Here is a 12,568-nt window from a genome sequence, read left to right as displayed (position 1 = left end):
TTGTTTTTTATGTGCAGAGAGCATGTCCTAGGGGTCATTAACTTAGTGAGCTCACTGAGCAGGATATGGGTCCCAGGCCACCATTGTTTTATTGTTTTGGGGCACGTCTCATGCTTCGGTTGCATGGCTTTGTTGATACACAAGCCTGCTTCATTTTGTGGTTAAGCAAACCTGCTTTCTTAAGTGATCGTTAACTTACAGGGGTCTCCCATATTTTTCTTACTTGCAATCCCCTAGTGGGATTAACTATTTAATTACCGACTTTGTCCCTTTCAGATTCATGTCATTACACATTTTTCAAAATCCATAGCATATAGAACACAAAGAGTGAACCCTCATTTAGACTATGGACTTCAGTTAATAATAATGTAGGGAAATTTGTTCATCAGCTGTAACCAGTGTAACACAATAATGGAAGGTGTTAAAAATAGGGGAAGATGCATAAGAGGAAGAAACGCATATGGGAACTCTATTTTCTGCTAAAATTTTCTGCAGACCTAAAGTGCTTTTTTTCTCATAAAGCTAAAACGAAGTCTGTTAATTTTAAAAAGCAGGTGACTTTCAGTCAGCATTATAACTGTTTTTAGCACAGTGACGTAAGAACCCACACTCATCCTTAACCTAGAACTGAAAGTTATACATGTTACATGTACAGAGCTCCAGTGAGTGTGCTCTGTACACATGACATAAGTTAAGAGTCAAAGATCATTTGCTGCCACAATCCTTTAAACGAAAATCAGAAAAAGGCACTTTATTTTTTTACTTTTTAAAGTTACTTATTTTTGGTTGCATTGGATCTTCATTGCTGAGTGCAGGCTTTCTCTAGTTGCAGCAAGCAGGGGGGGCTACTCTTCGTTGCGGTGCGCGGGCTTCTCATTGCAGTGGCTTCTCTTGTCGTGGAGCATGGGCTCTAGGTGCACGGGCTTCAGTGGTTGCAGTGCGTGGGCTCAGTAGTTGTGGCACATGGGTTTAGTTGCTCCACAGCATGTGGGATCTTCCTGGACCAGGGATCGAACCCGTGTCCCCTGCATTGGCAGGCAGATTCTTAACCACTGCACCACGAGGGAAGTCCCTGAAAAAGGCACTTTAGAAACTGCTGGAGACACTGCTAAACAAATTAAAGCACTAACCCATCAAGAGAAAAAGATTGAGGCTGAAATCTGTATTTTTGCTTGGCTATGACCATAGTAACTTTTGAAAGAGAATTTTTACCCATCCATCTACAATTGCTGAAGGGTAAATATAATTTTAAAGATGTTTATTTTACAACACAGGCCCAGCTTACAAAGCAGTGCATCAGAATTACCTGTGGGGTAAACAAAAAAACAGCAGCAGAAGGAGCACCAACATGGCCGTTCCCTGACAACAGAGAACATGAAGGAGAAGGTCAGGAGAAGAATGAACAGATTATCTTCATGAGCAAAGAAAATTGACTTCCTTTTCTTGAAGGTACCTAATTAGAGGTAACAATAGTGTCCTGACCATCCAGATTATTGCACTTGATAAAGCAAACAAAACTTTATCATTACAGGAAAAAACAAAAGATATATATATATATATATATAGCTCTTTTATGTTTTATGGAAACCAGACTCCTATTCTCCAACTGAGACTGGGGTGAAAGGGAAACTGTCTCTCTTGATGATTATATTTCAAAGAGATGGCTCCCAAGTCTTTGGGAAAGACGTTCTTGGGTCTTTCCCAAAGACCCAGGCAAGAGGCTATGAGATTTACCTCTCAAACAGGCCGAAAGAAAGAATTTACAATTGTACAATTGCAAGTTTTCTAAGGTAAATGCTCTAAGAAAAGGGAAGTGAGGGATCTATAGTTAGGTAGACACCTGTCTAAAGTTTATACAAGTTTAAGGAAATATCAGGGCTGTCCAGGTCATCATATACATACATCAATCTTGTTCAGAGGTACCGTGATACCCTTTAAATTTCTAGCAGAAGACCTAACAGAATATTTTATATGAATTTGCAATATGGGTTGCATTTTGTATTGCAAACAATTAAAAGACTCTTAGCAAAGCAACACAATAAATATTGTTTTCATCTACTCGAATTTAGACAGACTACTTACCCAGCCTTGGGCAAAATTTTATTTTAGTTCTTTCTCTGTATAACTTCATATTGAAGTTATCATAAGAGCAACAAGTGGTGCGGTAGGCTGCAAAAGGAGCCTGGGTTTTGGAGATTGGAAACAGATGGTCAGTCTTGCTCTTTACTCATCCATAAAGTCAAAAGACCCAATACCTGGATAATGCAGGTATTGATGTATCAAATGAAATAATGTGGATTGAAGCATTTACCAATAATTTGAGCTTTCTGACTTCAGTATACAGAAATTTTAAGGACAAAAAAAAAGAAAGGCCTGCAGCGCCCCCTGGTACAAACTCTTAGTAAATGAACTCAGGTAAAGCAAACAAACAAACAAACAACAACAAAACAAAAAAAATGCAAACCAAAAAAACCCTTGGGTTTTTGGAGCAGTTACACAAGTTTCACTCTAGCAATCACTACTCCATTTCTTTATGCACAAATACCCTCAGAGGTGCGGACAAACATCAAATGCAAACTCTTAATGAGCAGCGCCAATGTTCACCTCCTTCCCTTTCCCACTCCCACAGCCTGTGTACATGCACACACACACAGACGCAGACACACACACATCAAGGGGGGCTTTGGAATAAAATCCTCGAAATAACTGATTCTGGCTGTGTCATTTACAGCCATGGTTTAAACACTTTGCTATGGCTGCCTGAGAATCATCTGGAGATCCTGTTAACTGCAGATTTGAATTCCCTGGGTCCGAGGTAGGACCTGAGATCCTGTATTTTTAACAATCTCCCAGGCATGGCCTCTGCTGCTGGTGATGGGCCATCCGACAACTTCCAGCCCTGGCATCTGTGCAGGCAGAAACACTCACTGCCAGGTCAGTAAAAGGAGCAGGTTCGTGAAGTCCTTGGAAGAATCCCCTCCCAGAGCAGGAGGCTGTGGAGGTGATCAGGGGAAGTTTGCTTCGGGTAAAGAAGAGGGTGCCACACAACATAAAGAGGGGACCAGCCCCCAGGAGCAAGCAGATCTTGTTTTCAGGTATCATCACCTCCACCCCTCCCCCACCCTTATTTTGCAAAACTCAGGTACAAGAAGGGAGACAGACCACTCACCTGGGACAGATTTCAGAATTTCTACTCAGACTTCTTCAAAGCCCAAGGAATTATTCTTCCTAAAACTCCACTTCTTCTGAGCCTACCCTTGTGGAAAGGGGAGAGGAACAACTTAGTGGCTTTGAAAGTGACTTAGGGAGACCCGGGAAGTGACTTCCTTGATTTGGAAAGGGATGGCTACATGCTCTGGGTACTTCCCTCCTGCCTCTGGTGTATCTGGGAGGTGAATAAAGGGAAATGCACTTCAGGAGTAGGTGGAGGGAATTAGGGGTTCTTGGAATGGTGTTCATGGTGTTAAAAACAAGACGAGCCCAAAACGCAGTCGCTTGTGCTAAGTCACTAGCAACCATTTCACCAAACTGAGGCTTAACTATAGTTTTGCTTCCCCCAGAAATGGAATCTTACACCGGTTGATCAAGAATTACCTGACCAGCAATAGCTATGTAATCTTGCCATCACCTAAAGGAAAGTAACTTTGCATTAACTAACCCACTTTCTTTGCCTGGTATAATTTCCTTGATGCTATTCCCCTCTGTCTGAAAGTTTTTTCATTTTGTACAGCCCCTTGGAGCTCCTTTCTGTCTGCTAGATTGGATGCTGCCCAGTTTGAATCAATTTTTGCTCAAATAAACTCTTTAAATTTTTAATATTCCTCATTTTAACTTTTAACGATAAGACAATGTCTGCAGAGAGCAGGTCACAGGAGAAGGTAGGAATTTTAGTGGCCAAGGTAACAAGTCCAGTTAACTACCTACCTTTACATCATACAGACAAAAACCAAGTTGTTGACTGAGCAGATCAGGCCTTATACACTGTGATAAAGCTTAGTGTTTGCTGTGCAAAACTAAAAATAAGAATCCCTTCCAGGTCAAAACTCCGACATAAGGAATAATGATTTTTCTTCCTCCTTCACCAATTACTTAAAATAAATAATAACACTTTTTCCAATGATTTTTGAATGACTAAAGAATGCTACATACATGCTTTGTATGCGTTATTTATTATTTATTTTATAGTGGCTGTAACACAGAGTGTAGGCAACACATATTGGGACTACCACAGAGTGAGCTTTTCACCAGCCGGAAGCTGTGGGCAAAAATCTTGAATGTCACTTTTGAGATTAGGTTAGAAGACTATGTTTTCTTTCTTGTTTCTTTTTTTTTAATTAATTTTTGTTGGATTATATTTGCTTTACAATGTGTTAGTTTCTGCTGTACGGCAAAGTGAATCAGTTATACGTATACATATGTCTCCTCTTTTTAAGATTTCCTTCCCTTTAGGTCACCACAGAGCACTGAGTAGGGTTCCCTGTGCTGTACAGTAGGTTCTCATTAGTTCTCTGTTTTATACATAGTAGCATATATATGTCAATCCCAATCTCCCAAGTCATCCCACACCCCCCTTCTCCCCTTAGTACCCATAAGTTTGTTCTCTACATCTGTGTCTCTATTTCTGCTTTGCAAATAAGTTCATCTGTACCATTTTTCTAGACTCCACATATAAGTGATATTATACGATATTTGTTTTTCTCTTTCTGACTTCACTCTGTATAACAGTCTCTAGGTCTATCCGTGTCTCTGTAAATGGCACAATTTCATTCCTTTTTATGGCTGAGTGATATTCCATTGTCTATATGTACCACATCTTCTTATCCATTCCTCTGCTGATGGACATTTAGGTTGTTTCCACCTCCTGCCTATTGTAAATAGTGCTGCAATGAACATCGGGGTGTGTGTATCTTTTTGAATTATGGTTTTCTCTGGGTATATGCCCAGGAGTGGGATTGCTGGGTTTCTTGCTGTTTTTATTGTTTTTTCTTTTTCTCTTTTTATTTTCCCCCTAGGCCTGCCATAACAAATTACCACAAACTGGGTGGCAGCAGAAATTTATTTTCACACAGTTATGGAGGTTAAAATTCTGAGACCAAGCTGTCAGGAAGATGATGCTCTATTGAAGTCTATCAAGGAGAGTCTGTTCCCTGCCTTTCTCTTAACTTCTGATATCACCAGGAATCCTTGGCATTCCTTGGCCTGTACCAGTGTAATTCCTCACATGGTATTCTTCTCTCTGTGTCTGTGTCCAGTTTTCCCTCTTCTTATATGGATACCAGTCATTTTGGATTAAGGGCCCAGCCTACTCCAGGATGACCTTGTCTTAATGAATTATATCTACAATGCTCCCATTCCTGAATGAGATTAAACTCTGAGGTGGTGGGGGTTAGGAATTCAACATATCTTTTAGGGGGACACAATTCAACCCATAACACTATAGGAGGCCTTACTCTAGGGGCCGCAAGATGCCATGTTGTGAATAGCTGTATGGAGTGTCCCACTGGCAAGGAATTGATGTTTCTGGCCACCTGACGGCTCCTGACTTCCAGATGAGTGAGCTGGGCAACAAATCCTTTTCCAGCCAACCTTGAGATCACCAACCCCGGTCAACACCTTGATTGCAGACTTATAAAAGAGCCGGAGGCACCTAATAACTCTGGGCCCAGATTCCTGAGCCATAGAGACTGAGACGCTAAATGTTTGTCTTGTTATGCTGTGGTTGGGGTAATTGGTGAGGCGGCAGTTGGTAATTTACACATATTTTGGTATGCAGCAGGATGTGTTGCCATAACAAAGACCTAAAAATGTGGGAGTGGTTTGAGAACTGGGAATGAACAGAAACCGGAAGGATTTTGAGGAACATAGTAGAGAATGTCCAGCTTCCCTTGAACAGATTTTTAATAGAAATCCGGATTTTGTGGATGCTGTTAGTGAGGGTTTAAAAGAAAGTGAAGAACATGTTATTGGAAACTGGGGGAAAGAAGATTCTTGTTAAATACTGTCAGAAGGTTTAGCAATCCTGTTATCTGCAGTTATGTGGAAAGCAGAAAATCTCCTACACTGAATGGATCGATCTAGCTAAGGGGATTTCCAAGCAAAATGTTGAAGGCACAATCTCATTCCTTCTTGCTGTTTTGAGTGAAACGAGAGAAGAGAGACAGAAATGGAGGAAGGCATGTTTTAAACAAAATGGAGCCAGGGCTTTATGGATTTTAAAACTCCCAGCCTCTCCATATGGTACAGGATGGTAACATGAACAAATGGTTTCTGCACAAGGACCAAGTCAATGGTAATACCAGGAGTACTGTGGTCTAACAATGAAGCCTAGGATATTACTGTAAAAACTATTGTTTAGATTTCAGAAAAATTAAAACTAATGCCGAGAGAACTATAGTCACGCTAAAGGTCCTTCAGTGAGCTTAAGGCTGTAACCCACAGATATTCTCAACCAAACAACAGGACTTCTAGGATGCTTACGGCATTGTCCCTCAGTGTGTCAGCAGGGGTCCAAGTTAGAAAAAGGTTTGAGTTGTTGTTGTTGTTGTTTAGTGGCAATTGCCCTAATGAAAGTCACAGGAGAGGCACAAGGTTTTTGAGAGAATCATATCAGCAGAAACACTGCCAATTTGGATCGAAAGGTCAGAGACAATATAAAATGAAAGAGGCATTTCATTGCCTCTTGACAATAAAGCTGGACCCCCCAAATTTCTACTCTGGTGAAGTAGGCTGAGAACATTTCTCAGCTACAAATATGTGCTACCTTTTGTGATAAAAGAAGGATGACATAGCAGGTGAACAAAGAACACAGAGGGTGGAGCTGAGAGACACAGAGCATTATTCCCACATCTTGAAACATAATCAAAGAGCTTCAGGTGTTTGTCTGGCTGGATATTAGAATTGCTATGGACCAGTCACTCCTGTGTGCCTACCACTTTATCCCTTTTTCAACAAGAATGTCTATAGTTCTTATTCTATATCCCACCCTTGTATGTGGAGTGTGTGGGGAGCAAATAGCTTGTCTCTTTAGTTTCTCTGATCTATATTTCTACAGAAACTGTGCTCAGAGAACTACACCCAAAGGAACATCCACTTATGAATCTGATTTATTTGATAAGATTCTACACTTTGAGCTAATGTTTTAGTGGGATTAGATGCTTGGGAATCTTGGGAGGGTGAATGTACTTTGCATGTAGGAGAGATGTGAATTATTGTGCGTCAAGAGTGAATTGCACTAGACAGCCTCTAGGGGCCCCCAATGATCCTGCATCCTTATGTTCATGCCTTTGTGTAATCCCCTCTACTTGAGTCTGTGCTGGCCCTAGTAACTAATTTCTGATGAATATAATGCAGCAAAATGAATACATGCCACTTTTGAGATTAAGTTACCAAAAAAACTGTTATTCCTGTCTTGTGTGAACTCTCTTACTCTTTATTTCCTGTAACTTTATTAAGAGGTCCATGTGTGAAACAACTGCGGTCTACAGCCAACAACCATCAGGGGCCTGAGGCCAAACTAACAGCCATGTGAGTGAGGTTGGAAGCAGATTTTCCTCCAGTTAAGCCTTGCAATGACTGTGTCCCTGGCCGGCACCTTGATTGAGAAACCTTACATCAGAGTGTCCAGCTACGTTGCACCCAGGTTCCTGAGCCACAGATGCTGTGATATAATAAATGCTTGTTGTTTTAAGCTGTGAAATTTTGGATGTAATTTTTGAAACAGTAATAAAGCCAATAAATCCTTCAAACATGTGTCAACAAATACAGGGAAAATGTAGAGTGCGGTTAGGAGAGGATTAAACGTAGATAATACTGAGCTAGACTGCTGAAATTTCTGAATTAGAATATTATTATTGTTAGTGCTTAAAATATTTTTCTCATAAATGATGTATTATGTATTTTAAAAATTCACTCAGGGATCTGAAGGTGGAGTCTGTTTAAATACCATTGGAAAAATATTTTCTGACAATCTGCTGATATTAAAGCATTCTACACGGGTGTTTAGAGCAGACAAATGATTCTTCTTATCAATTATTTGAAAATGCTATTACATTTATTTATATAATCTCTTCTTTTGTATTCCACCCAGATTCTACTTGCATTGTTCTTCACGTGTGCATATAGAGTTTACCTATTCCTCAAAATCCTTTGACAGTTTCATATTATACCTGGTGTAAAATTGAAAATTCCTGACCCATCCATATTACTATACCCATTACTTCCAAAACTATCTTTGAACAAATGACTGGCTTAGAAAGCTTCCCCCACACACAGCAAATTTCCAGAAATAATTTACAGGGGACCTATGCATAGATGCTCCCTTTGCACCATTTTACTGTCATCCCCACCACAATTAGGATAAAAAGAATCCAAAAACAGATCAAGAATTTGTATTTGAATAAATGTTTCGGGAAAAATAAGATCATTTCATAAAAATACTTCTTCATTCTTTAAGAAATCATGGACAACTTAGACTGAAAAAAATGCTTATAACAGATGAAATTAAAAGAATAATACAGAGATGAAAAATGAGCTGGCATCTCTCAGCACAGAAAAGGAAGGTGAAAGGTGTTTCCTTATCAGAAACAAAGGAATGTCTTGTGATATTCTGTAGAAACGTCATGAAGTAGAATTGACTCAGCCAAACAAGTAAAAGCACTTTAAAAGGTGATTGTTACGAAAGAAGGAATAAGGAGATCTGACAAGTCCAAAATCAGTATTTCTGAAGACTAGAGCACCACAGAAAAAAAGTTAAGCATTAATAGAAGATAACTCTACCCAAATAAGAGGACAACTAAGTCTGAGCATTAATAGAAAAAAAGCACATCCTGGTGATGTCCCTTATTTTTAGGTATAAAGAAAAAGTATCCTGCTTCTAATGAGGACTATCCACCTCACCTTAGACTTTGTCACAGCCCCATCAATGACTGAAAATGAAAGAATAACGTCTACCCTGTCCGAGGAAAACAGCAAATGAGCCAAGCTCTTACACCCTCCTGTTCTCATGCAAATGTAAAATCAAAACCTGACATTAGGAACTTACTGAATGCAACATATATAGACTCTTTCTGAAAATAAACTACTTAACAAAGAAATCCAGACAACCAATGGATAGTTGGAAATAAGAATCTCAAAAAATGTGAAGACATTGTGCAAAATGACTGGAACTATATATTCTCCACTAGGGCTAATGACTCTACTTAATATTGAAGTTTAAGTAAACACATAATTAATATTACACTGTATATGATGAAGTATAGACCTGAGGCTAAACCACAGTTGAAATTATTATTACTCCCCAAAAAGGATGCAAATATAAGAAATATAAATGTGACTAACTTCTTCCTCTGACAAAAGCAGGAATTCATTTGATAGACTTTTGATCAACCAAAGAATATAAAAATTAAGACTATTAATTTAAATTATAAAACTTACAGAGTAATATTTTGGTGTCATAAGACACCCGTGATCTCTGTCCCCTCTTTAACTTCTAAAATTTGGCATCTATCCGTGAGCAAAAGTGCCTCTGTGGGAGCTGTGGTACACAGCACCACACACCAAGGTACTCAGGAAGAGTACCTCTGCATTGGGTAACAGGCAGATATACCCCAATAAAACTGTGGAACAGGCTCCAACCTCTGGAAAATGCTGGCTTGCACAGATACATCTGGACAAGAGAGCCTTTATAGATGTTCAGGTTTCTAAAGAAGTTCTAGAACTCCGTAGGAGCAAGAAAACAAACAACAACAACAAAAAAACACTGAAATGGGTAAGAGGAACTTTACAAGCATCACCCCTCCCTCAAGGTGGCACAGCTTAGATAAGAAGGAGGCTGAGAATCCCTCCCAAGGGGAAAAGAAACAGCGGTGAGTGAACACCTGGATTCCACAGCCGTGATGGCTCTCGACTACAGAGTATGAAAGAAAGAGACAGATAAGAATATCAGAGGGCATTAAAGAGATGCCTACTGACTGTGGTCTAGACTCGAGCAGGAGGCCCACCCAGGGTGGGTCTTCACTTGAGGATGCCCCCAACTGCCTGTGGGCACCCTCAATGCCCCAAGTGCCAAACCTACACCTTCTCCCACTCTGTGCTTCGTTCTTTGTGTGTGTTCCTGAGGGCGGTGTTGGAAGCAAGCTTGTATAGACAGAGAGGATGCACAGAAAACAGGGCATTGTCTGAAGACAAGTGAGAAACCACAATCTTGAGCTACAGCACCAGCTTCTAGAAGAGAAAAAGGAGGTTACCAACAGTCAGCCTGGTGTGTTGTAAGGTGGAGAGAAGGCATAGAAGCTTAAGAATTCTGCCAAAAGAGGGAGCAGGAAGTGTGCAGGAAGTGTGTCCATACAAGATGGAAGAAAGCCTCAACATATAAGCAGGACCAACCAAAAGTATCTCTCACTTGAAGGCAGCTAGTAAAGATTGGAGAGGGTGACTGCTACTTCAAATGTGAAAACACTAATGCAAACCTCCGAGGAACATAGAATCAAAGACAGGAGGGAGGACTGACGCTGAACCCGCCCACCTGCCCTCTCACCGGTGCCTCCGCCCGACCAGGTTTCTTTAAAAGTGATTGAAGACAGTAATTCAAAGTGCCTGAAAATCCTGCTACAGGTAAGCTGCAGGTCCTACAAGCTCTTGATCGCCTGAAAATGAAATTACAGGAGAAGGGTGACACTTTGCAGAATGAGAAGCTATCTATGTTTTATAAAACGCTAGTCCTCTCTTCATACAGATACTCACACTTCAACAGTCCATCAAGCAACTGAAGGGGCAGCTCAGCCATATACCCTCAGCTTGTTCAGCCAACTTTGATTTTTCTAGGAAAGGCTTATTGATGATCATGGATGGTGCCATTACTAATGGGAATGCCCAAAGGTCCTCTAATAACTTTACTGTGTCTGGGTTATTTCCTTGGACCCCAAAGTCGGGAAATGAAGATATTAACTCAATCATGCAACAGATGGCTCAGGGCCAGCAAATTGAATATATAGGTATAGAACAGCCCTCAACTGGAGGCCTTGGATTCAGTGTGGTGATGCTCAGAGGTCAAAATCTGGGAGAAGCTGATATCTTCGTGAAGGAAGAGCAGCCAGGGAGTATAGCTGGCAGGGATCAAAGGCTGAAGGAAAATGACCAAATATTGGCTATTAATCACATACTTACCACTGGGTCAGAACATTTCCCAACAGCAAGCAATTGCACTGTTAGAACAAACCATTAGATCTTTATGTCTGGTTGTGGCCAAGGAACCAGTCCATGCAAAAAAACAGTACTTCTACCAGCCTAATCAATGCAACTCTGCCTGAAACAGTGAGTTGCAAATTTGGAAAAATACTTAATTGTGAATTATGTCTTTGATTTTAAGAAGTGTAAAGACATTTAGAAGGTGTTAGTTTACTCGTCATAGTTCAAGATAGATGATTATATATCTCCAGATGCAGCATTAACATGTTAAGATATTTCACAGAGGATTTTTGTTCTGTTTTGTTTTGTTTTTTCAATGTCCTATGATTCTCCTTGTTTAAGATTATTATTTAATATAGAGGGCAAATTGTAGAATTGGGTATAATTTGGTAATGGAAAGAGTTCCTTGGTGATATAGCCACTTAATTAAGCTGAGAGTTTTTATTAGAGATTTACTGTTGAGTATCTTAAGTAAGATTTGGTTATTTGTTTCAAAATCATTATTTTTGTAAATTATATTGGGTGTTTATGAGTAGATTATGGATACTGCACAATTATAGAAGTTTTTCTTTTTTTCATGTAAGAATGTATACTGAACAATTTAAAAGAATAAAAGTTTATGTCTCCTTTGGGAATCTTTAAACTTGTTTTATAACATTTAACATATTTTGGCCTGCATCTTCAGAACACAAGCTAATAACTCTTATTAAAAAAAAAAGAATCAAAGACACATGACATCAGCAGAGTCATAGTAATCCTTCAATAATAAAAGTCAAAGACACAGAGATTTATTATTTACCAGATAAAAAATTCAAAATAGCTGTTTTGAAGAAATTCAGTGAGCTACAAGAAAGCACAGAAAGGAAATTCAGTGAAATCAGAAAAACAATATATGAACAAAATGAGAAATTTAACAAAGAGGTAGAAACCACAAAATCAAACAGAAATTCTGAACCTGAAGAATTCAATGAATAAGAAGAAGAATGCAGTAGAAAGCATCAATAGCACTTAATATATTAAGCAAATACCAGATCTGAAGGGAGAAACAGGGGCAATACAATAATAGTAGGGGACTTCAAACCCCACTTTCAGCAATGAACAGATTGCTGAATCAACAGGGAAAAGCTGAACTTGAACCATACTTTAGACCAAATGGACCTAACAGACACTTATAGGGCATTTCATGCAACAGCAGCAGAATATACATTCTTCTCAAATGCACATGGAACATTCTCCAGGATAGATCATATGACAGGTCACCAAACATGTCTTAGCAAATTTAAAAAGACTGAAATCATACCAAGTTTCTTTTCCAACCACAAGAGTGTGAAAAGAGAAGTCAACAACATGAGGAAAGCTGGAAAAATTACAGACATTTGGGAGT

General features: G+C 39.5%; 1 long non-coding RNA gene across 1 annotated transcript; it reads right to left on the bottom strand.

The window, feature by feature from the left end:
- Positions 1–1,036: 1,036 nt before the first annotated feature.
- On the bottom strand, positions 1,037–3,432 carry LOC114885188. Its single transcript, XR_003791035.1, has 3 exons — positions 3,170–3,432; positions 1,307–1,359; positions 1,037–1,072 (listed from the first exon to the last, which is right to left on the bottom strand). It is a non-coding gene; the product is annotated as an uncharacterized LOC114885188 (long non-coding RNA).
- Between the last annotated feature and the right edge of the window lie 9,136 nt (positions 3,433–12,568).

Source organism: Monodon monoceros, unplaced genomic scaffold, assembly GCF_005190385.1.
Source record: "Monodon monoceros isolate NGI ecotype Baffin Bay Population unplaced genomic scaffold, NGI_Narwhal_1 Super_Scaffold_6, whole genome shotgun sequence".
Taxonomy (NCBI): domain Eukaryota; kingdom Metazoa; phylum Chordata; class Mammalia; order Artiodactyla; family Monodontidae; genus Monodon; species Monodon monoceros.
This window is presented reverse-complemented; position numbering and strand designations above follow the sequence as displayed.